This window comes from Stomoxys calcitrans, chromosome 5 (assembly GCF_963082655.1).
Source record: "Stomoxys calcitrans chromosome 5, idStoCalc2.1, whole genome shotgun sequence".
NCBI lineage: Eukaryota > Metazoa > Arthropoda > Insecta > Diptera > Muscidae > Stomoxys > Stomoxys calcitrans.
The window spans coordinates 33685478-33694827 of record NC_081556.1 but is presented as its reverse complement, the minus strand read 5'-3'; positions in this window follow the sequence as shown (position 1 = coordinate 33694827).

Below are 9350 nucleotides of genomic sequence, written 5' to 3'. Positions count from 1 at the left end.
TAAAGGGCGCATTTATTGTCCGAGTTTGCCAAAATATGGAACAATGAGTTGTGTAAAAGTTCTTCTTTAATTTGGCCCAAATCGGTCCAGTTTTGGATATAGCTGCCATATAGACCGATCTCTCGATTTAAAGTCTTGGCTCCATAAAAGCCGCATTTATAATCCGATTTCACTGAAATTTGACACAGTGACTTATGTTAGGCTTTTCGACATCCGTGTCGTTTATCGTTCAGATCGGTTAATTTTTAGATATAGCTACTAAAAACACCAATATGATGTTATACACAATTGAAGAATTACTGGTACTTATTAGTATTTGGTCCAAATCGGAACACATTTCGATATAACTGCTATGGGGCATAAGGTATGCATTTTTCACCGGATTTTGACGAAAGCTGGTTTACATATATACTCGAGGTGGTGGGTATCCAAAGTTCGGCCCGGCCGAACTTAACGCCTTTTTACTTGTTTTTTTTATGGAAATGCGTGCGGTGCCGTTAGCCGTTGCTTTTGAGTTTTTGTTTTGTTTGATCAGTTGTAAGACATTCGTCAAGAAATTTTTCCGAAATCGTTTACAAATTCGGTCCTAAATTGGTACGGCATAAATTTTCCCAGCCGAATTTTTCTGGAATTTTGCTCCGACATCGGGACTAAATGTCGATAAATATATTAGATTTCCTTTAGCCGTATCGTTCCGAAAACATGACAACCACTTCTCTAGTTTTCAGTGACGATGTTGGTAAAACTTCAAGTTTGATATCGTACTGAAATCGGAAAAAAAATTTTGTTAACTGGGAAACTTCTGGCTGAACTTTATGGTCAAAAAGAAGAAACAACACACATATCCCCAATCACATACATAGACAAGGCGACAAGAGCAGAGACCATTTTTTATTTATTTTGGTTCAATTCGGAGTCTTATTTCGGTAGAAGACAAATCTCAAAAACCAAAACAAAACAAAAAAAAAAATGTTGCTTGCACACACAGCCATAACATACAGAGCCCCCAGAGAAGCGGAGCAAGCCAAAGGCATGATCTCCAAAATTAAAGCAAAACAAAAACAAAAACAAAAACAAAAACTATCTTTTTGGATGCCGCCCAACGGCCTTACTCTCACGTGTGCTCGCGAGATTTCAAAAGAAAGAAAAAACAAACGAAACTTACGATCTCTTGCCGTCTGCATGGATGCCTACATGGGGCATGACAAAGAACCACTCAACCTTTCGAACTTTGGGGGTTTAACACACTTGGGATAATTAAAATAAAAACACTTTTGGCTAAAGAAAATAACAAGACAATGCTAAAATCTCAAAGACAAACAGAGTTGCCATTGTAGAGTTTAATGACAAAACTAAAGGGATTGAAAAATATGAGACTTAAGATTGCACTAAGGCAAAATGTATGAAAATAGGGAAAATTGATAAATAAAACTTTTAATAATTTTAAATAAATAAAAATGAATTTAAATGTAAAAACGTGCTAAATTCGATTTTGCTGAATCCTAGGAACCCATCACCATGGATTCTAGTAAAAATTTACAAAAATAAACTTAGTTGAAGGTCACATGTGTACTTTACGTACACAATTTCTGTCGAATCAGTCAAAAATATCAGCTTCTTGAGGCCGTCAATACTCTCCGGGAGGTTGGTTTATATGGGAGCTATATCAGATTATACACCAATTTCGACCGCACTTATTACTGATGTTGGAAGTCCTAATAGAACACTAAGTGCGAAATATCAGGCAAATCGGATGACAATTGTGGCTCCCAAGGGATCAAGGAGTAAAGTCACAGATGCTGGGCCCTATGTTGACGGGCCGTAGGCTCTAGATGGGTCCTGAATCCTGGCCTTACAGAAGCGTAATTAGACTGATACTTACTTACGCCTGAGGAGTTTGGTGGACTGCGATGGCGAAAAAGTGAGCGTAATACAATGGGTGCAGAGAAAATATTGTCTTGGCATAGGGGTAGCGATAACGACCACGCCCACTAGGGTACCTATTGACATGCAGATTAAATATGAGACTTAAGGTGATGGGAGAATGGATTGAGGATGGGAGCAGCTTATACCATCGAGGTATAATAGAGGCGGAGAAAGGAAACCTGGAAGGAATGAAAGATGTTTCCGATCGGATATTTGAGACGACACTTGAGTTGGAGTGCAAGGCACTGCTGCCAATAGCACTGTCTTGGATTGATGGAACCCTAGTAATGTCATCTGGGAGATCATGTTACACGGCCATAGGCGCAGATCTGGGCGATCAATGAATGCGTAAGGTGGTGTGGTGTTAACGCGAGAACGTCGAGTGAGAACACCTTTACTGACAGTAAAATGGTCATAAGTGCAATAACAAGAAGGAGATGGAGAGATGAGGATGACACAATTCGCAATTTGGGTGCCGGGCTATAGCAGAGTAACTGGGAAAGAAAAGTAGACGATTTGGCAGTGAAAGCCAGAGAACTGCCATCGATAATCTTGGTTAAGCCTTCCGGGTACACGTAGCCCGTCGCGTGGGCGACAAATGCGCATGTAACCCTATGGATCAGCGAAACGGTCGGTAGGACGGCGAAAATCCTATGGGGATCCAGATCGTGAGAAGACGAGGCTAATACTGAAAGGAAGTAAGAAGTAGGTTAGAATTGCTTTCGATATCATAAGGATGCACATAGGACGACGGCCTCACAACAATTGTACCAAGTACGGTTCAAATCGGTCTATAACCTGATATAGTTCCCTTATAAACCGATTTTCGGATTTAATTTCTTGAGCTCTTACAAGCCGCATTTTTAGTCCGATTTGTCTGAAATTGAGCATGAAATGTTTTGTTAGTATTTTCAACTACTGTGCCAAGAACGTTGAAATCGGTACATAACCTGATTTAACTTGAGCACTTACAAGCCGCAATTTTTGTCCGATTTGGATGAAACTTTGCACATGGGTTTCTGTTATGACTTCCAAAAGCTGTGCCAAGTACAGTGCAAATCGGTCTATGACCTCATATAGCTCCCATATAAACCGATCTCCCGATTTGACTTCTTGAGCTCTAACAAGCCGCAATTTGTGTCCCCTTTTGGCTGCAAATCAGTCTATAACCTGACATAGCTCACATGTAAACAGATCTCCCGATTTGACTTCTTGAGTCCTTACAAGCCGCAATTTTTTCCGATTTGACTGAAATTTTGCATGCGGTGTTCTGTTACGACTTCCAGCAACTGTGCCAAGTACGGTCCAAATCAGTTTATAACCTGATATAGCTCCCATATAAACAAATAAATGTATGCCTTTCAACTAAATTGATTTTGTATAAATTTTTAGTAGAATCCATGGTGGTGGGTTCCCAATATTTTTTTTTGCACACTTTTACATGTTCTGAGTACCAAAAAATCTAAAATAGTAAATATAAATGCTTCTGGCAACTCTAAAATCAATACACACTCAGAGAGATCGAAAGTCTTGCCTTCTGCCTCTTCTAAGGTGCTCTCAGTTGTGTGTCTCGCAGACTCGTGTCAAGCGCCCAAGTGCTGCGACACATACACAACCTTAATGTTGAGTCGTACAGCCTACCTCCCCTATTGATACAAACCAAAGTGAAGTTCGTTAGAACTGACACATATTGCATTCAATAACTTGTATTTTTGTATTGTAGATATCAACCACCTAAACTGTTTTTATATGACAGCGAAGACATAGGGAGCAATTCATGGGAATGACGAAAACTTTTAACATGTATTTAATTATTATTTTCGCTACGATTGATGCCATAGAGAAGAAGGTTTATGGGGACTATAGCACATCAAATTCCAATGTTGACTAACTTTAAACTTAGACTGGTATAGAATGAGCACATAGTAGTTCCAAATCAAGCAAGTAAAAGCGTGCCAAGTTCGGCAGGGCCGAATCTTATATACCCTCCATTATGAATCGCAATTGTCGAGTTCTTTGCGCGGTATCTCTTTTTAGGCCAACAAAGGATAAAAGTCAAAGTCATCAAGTCAAAGTTCGATTTGGACCATAATCGAACTGAACGTTGGAGACCACAAAATTTCACTCAAATCGGATAATAATTGCGCCCTCTAGAGGCTCTAGAAGTCAAGTCTCATGATCGGTTTATATGACAGCTATATCAGGGTATAGCCCGATATACCTGTCGCCCTCTAGAGACTCAAGAAGTCAAGTCGCTTCTTACCAAGTCGCTTAGAACCATGACTAAGAGTAGGACATCCAGCGAGCTGCTCACATAAAAACAGCATGCCCATGTCAAGGGAAGATCGGTGGGCACTGCCCTGCATGAGGTTGTGCATAGAATAGAAGAATCCTTCGTTGCCAAAACGTACACACTAGCGGTATGCATTGACATTGATCGGGCTTTTAACAATATGTGGACCAACACACTGATCCAATCCTTAGACCAACATCGGGTGCGGTCCTTAGAGACTGGATAATCCATAGGCTAAGGAACGGGTGGATAAATTGTGTGTCCCATGGGAGAAAGTGGCACAAGGCGTGCCACAGGGGGGCATTTTATCGCCACTCCTACGGGTGACCACCATAAATGACCTATTACGGATGCTGACTGAGGAGGGATTTGAACTCGCCTGCTACGCAGACAATGTTATAGTACTTCTAAGGGGTAAGGATCCGAACGAGCTATGCAGAAGGACCGAAATTGTGTGTCCCATGAGAAAAATATATGGGTGAAAGTGGCACAAGGCGTGCCACAGGGGGCATTTTATCGCCACTCCTATGGCTAACCACCATAAATAACCTATTACGCTGACTGAGGAGGAATTTGAACCCGTCTGCTACGCAGACAATGTTATAGTACTTCTAAGGGGTAAGGATCCGAACAAGCTATGCAGAAGGGCCGAAAGGGTCTTGTATATGGCTTATAACTGGGCTAAACCCATGGGTCTCAATGTTACCCCGAGAAGACTGAAATATGCCTGTTCACGAGGAAGACGAAGGTGAGTAAATTGGAAGCACCACTTTTCCTCAATAGAACGATTTCGTTATCTGACAAGGTCATATACTTAGGAATGATCTTGGCTAGGAAACTAAATTTGAAGTGTCATATTTAGGAGCATTCTGAGAAGGCTCACAAATGTTGGGAACACTGTAGACGGGCCGTAGGGTCGAAATAGGGCCTGAATCCGAGAATAGTCCACTGGCTCTACAGGAGCGTGATTAGACCAGTACTTAATTACGCCTCAGTAGTTTGGTTGACTGCTTACTGAGAAGGCTCACAAATGTGGGGAACACTGTAGACGGGCGGGCTCGAAATTGGGCCTGAATCCGAAAATAGTCCACTGGCTCTACAGGAGCGTAATTAGACCAATATTTACTTAAGCCTCAGTAGTTTGGTGGACTGCTATGGAGAAAAGGGGCAACATAAGGACCATACAACAGGTGCAGAGAACATGTTGTCGTGGCATAGGCGGTGTGATGAGGACCAAGCTCACTAGTGCACTGGAGACTATTCTAGATATCCGACCCATAGACATACAGATTAAATGCAAGGCAGCCACTGCGGCGATGGGATAATGGATTGAGGATGGGAGCAGCTCATACCCTCGTGGTATAATCGAGGCGACGATAGGAAACCAGGAAGAAAGGGAAGATGTTTTCCGATCGGATACCTGAACCTTGAGGTCGAATGCGAGGCACTGCTGCCAACGGAACACTCTTGGATTGACGGAACCCTAGCATTGTCATCTGGAAGATTATGTTACACGGATGGATCAAATCTAAAGGACAGAATAGGCCTGGGGGTCTACATTGAGAACCCAGAGACTGAGATCTGTTTTAGACTGCCTGACCATAATACGGCCCTGGGAACAGTTCATACCATCGCGGTATAATCGAGGCGACGGTAGGAAACCAGGAAGAAAGGGAAGAGGTTTCCGATTGGATACCTGAACCTTGAGATCGAATGCGAGGCACTGCTGCCAACGGAACACTCTTGGATTGACGGAACCCTAGCATTGTCATCTGGAAGATTATGTTACACGGATGGATCAAATCTAAAGGACAGAATAGGCCTGGGGGTCTACATTGAGAACCCAGAGACTGAGATCTGTTTTAGACTGCCTGACCATAATACGGCCCTGGAAACAGCTCATACCAACGCGGTATAATCGAGGCCACGATAGGAAACCTGGATGGAAGGGAAGAGGTTTTCCATCGGATACCTGAGACGACACTTGAGGTCGAGTGCGAGGCACTGCTGCCAGCGTCACAGTCTTGGACTGACGGAAAACTAGTATAGCCATCTAGAAGATCATTTTACACGGATGGATCAAAGATAGAGGATAGAGTGGGCCTGGGGGTTTACATGGAGAACCCAGGGACTGAGATCTGTTTTAGACTGCCTGACCCTGTTACGGTCCTGCAGACGGAGTTTCGGGCGATCACGAAATACATGAGGTATGATACGGACAGTAAAGTGGCCATAAGGGCTATTATGAAACTTTTCCCTGATTATGGATGACAGTGTGACCCAGTTTCCATCACTCCACAAAACTGAGACTTTCGTAAACCTCAGTCGCCAACAATGTTTGTTTACCGATGAGAGAGGCACCCATAATCACAATAAAACACTTACGCTTTTTTCGCTATAAAAAAACCAATAAAATTGCCTTCCGTTCCATTGATAGTTCAGGAACTCATGTATGTTCAACCTCTTTTCGTTTCACCTCTGTATGGACAAAAAAAAAATCAGTCGCTATAAATTCAATGTTGTTTATTGAATTTGTTATAACAACCTACATGGCAAGCAGAGTGCCTACCATTCCTATGAAGATGCCAAGAATGCGAAAACACAGCAAATAATTACTCGATTATTTGCATTTACATTTTTGTTTTATTGATTTTTGTTGTTGTTATTTTTTCCGATACTTTATGTTTTTTTTCATTTAATTGTTTTCAATGAATGAAGGCTGTTAAAGTAAATATTTTCACGGTGACAATGTCGGAAGACGTTTGTCTCTTCTCGTTTCGGAGGAAGAAGACAATCGCAACTGGGTGTGAAAATTGATAATAAGATGCCATATATTGTGTGTCAAGGGAGCAGACGCATGGACAGATAGCCAGATAGACAGACATCCCATTGTCCACCCTTTAGAGAGGTAATTAAAATGAACAAGTGTGTCAACAAAGATGTTATGAATGAAACCACTTACCAAGTAATGTGGATAGACTGGTATTGGAAAAATATGTCACAGTGGATATTCTAACTATAGAATAAGAGTGTAGGATTTATCGAAAAGTGGTCAAGGCGTAAGCTACTGTTCCATAACAGAAAGAAGTAAATTATGAAAGTGTTTCGATCATGTGCGATTATTTTGCTGGATTATGATTGGTATCTTTCATTCGCGCCGAAAGTCAAAATATTCATAAAAATTTCTATGAAATTTTTCCTAAAATTTCCTAAAACTACTCACTGCTTCAAATTTCAGTAAAATTGGATAAAAAATAAAGCTTTTATGGGCTTAAGACCCCTTATCGCCAGATCGGTCTATATGGGAGTGGGGGCGGAAGCCTCCATTTTCATCCGATTTGGCTGAATTTTTTAACATAGTGTTCCGTTATAACTTACTGTGCCCGATACCGTGTAATTCGGTCTATAACCGGATATCGCCCCCATATAAACCGATCTCCCGATTTGACTTCTTGAGCCCCTGGAAGTCGCCTTTTTTTGTCCTATTTGGCTGAAATGTTGCATATTTTGTTCTGCTACGACTTCCAACAACTTTGGCGAGTACGGTTCAAATCGGTCAAGAACCTGATATAGCTCCCATATAAATCGATTTCCCAATTTGACTTCTTGAGCCCTTACAAGCAGCTATTTTTGTCCGTTTTGGCTGAAATTTTGTACATAGTGCTCTCTGTTATGACTCTCAACAACTGTGCCAAGTACCGTTCAAATAGGTCTATAACTTGATATAGCTCCCATATAAACTGATTTCCCGATTTGATCTCTAGAGCCCTAACATCGTCTAAATCGGTCTATAACCTGATATATATCCCATATAAACCGATCTCCCGGTTTGACTTCTTGAGTCCCTGGAAGCCGCAATTTTTGTCCGATTTGGTTGAAATTTTGCATGAGCTGTTTTGTTTCAACTACTGTGCTAAGTATGGTTGAAATAGGTCAATAACCTAACCGATTTAGCTCTAGTGGCTCAAGAAGTCAAGATCCAAGATCGATTTATATGGCAGCTATATCAAAACATGGACCGATATGGCCCATTAGCAATCCCAACTGACCTACGCTCCGATTTAGCTCTAGTGGCTCAAGTAGTCAAAATCCAAGATCGGTTTATATGGCAGCTATATCAAAACATGGACCGATATGGCCCATTAGCAATCCCAACTGACCTACCTAATGAGAAGTATTTGTGTCAAATTTCAAGCGTCTAGCTATAATCCTTTGAAAGTTTGCGAGTTTTCAACAGACAGACGGACGGACGGACATGGCTAGATCGATCATGATGATCAACAACAGGGGTCTTTGACGAATATTTCGAGGAGTTACAAACAGAATGACGAAATAAGTATAGCCCCAAACTATGGTGGAGCGGTGGTCTTCCCCTCCGATGCTGGCAACATTTTTGAGGTACTATGCCACGTAAAAACTTCTCTCCAAAGAGGTGTCGCACTGCGGCACCCCTTTCGGACTCAGCTACAAAAGGAGGTCTCTTTTCATTGAGCTCAAACTTGAATCGGACTGCATTCATTGATATGTGAGAAGTTTGCCCCTGTTCCTTAGTTGAAAATCTGATGTAAATCTTGATTTTTAACAACTCTTCAAGACTTTTGGTTTGAGTAGAGCATTCATCGAAATTTTTACTTTATCATTTTTTTTTTAGAAAATATTCAAAATTGATTTTTTTTTCTTTGACACACTTAAACGAAATGATTTCCCCAAATACAATTGACCTCTATTTGGAAAAAGCCACAATTCTTTTTATTTATTACAAATGTAATGATTAGTTTGTTGCTTCAACGAAGTAATAAAACGATTTATTTATGTGTGAATTTTCCGTCTACCACTTCAATGTTTGTCCCTCCTTCCCTCTGTCGGTGGGTACATGCAAAGCAATGGATGGCAGCACTGGTCTTGTGCACTCTATGTAAACACATACATACATATGTTGCATGCTAGTTGTAGGTCCGTCTGTTCGTTTGTCTGCTCATCGCTCTATCTATGTGTCTGTCTGTCTCGGCAGATAAGATAGCAATAACAAATAATAGAGACAGCAAAGAATGGGGGGAACAAAACAAAATAAACAAAATGTTTATTAAAGCGTAAATAGCAGCGTGTTATTACTACTCTATAACATTGCCTG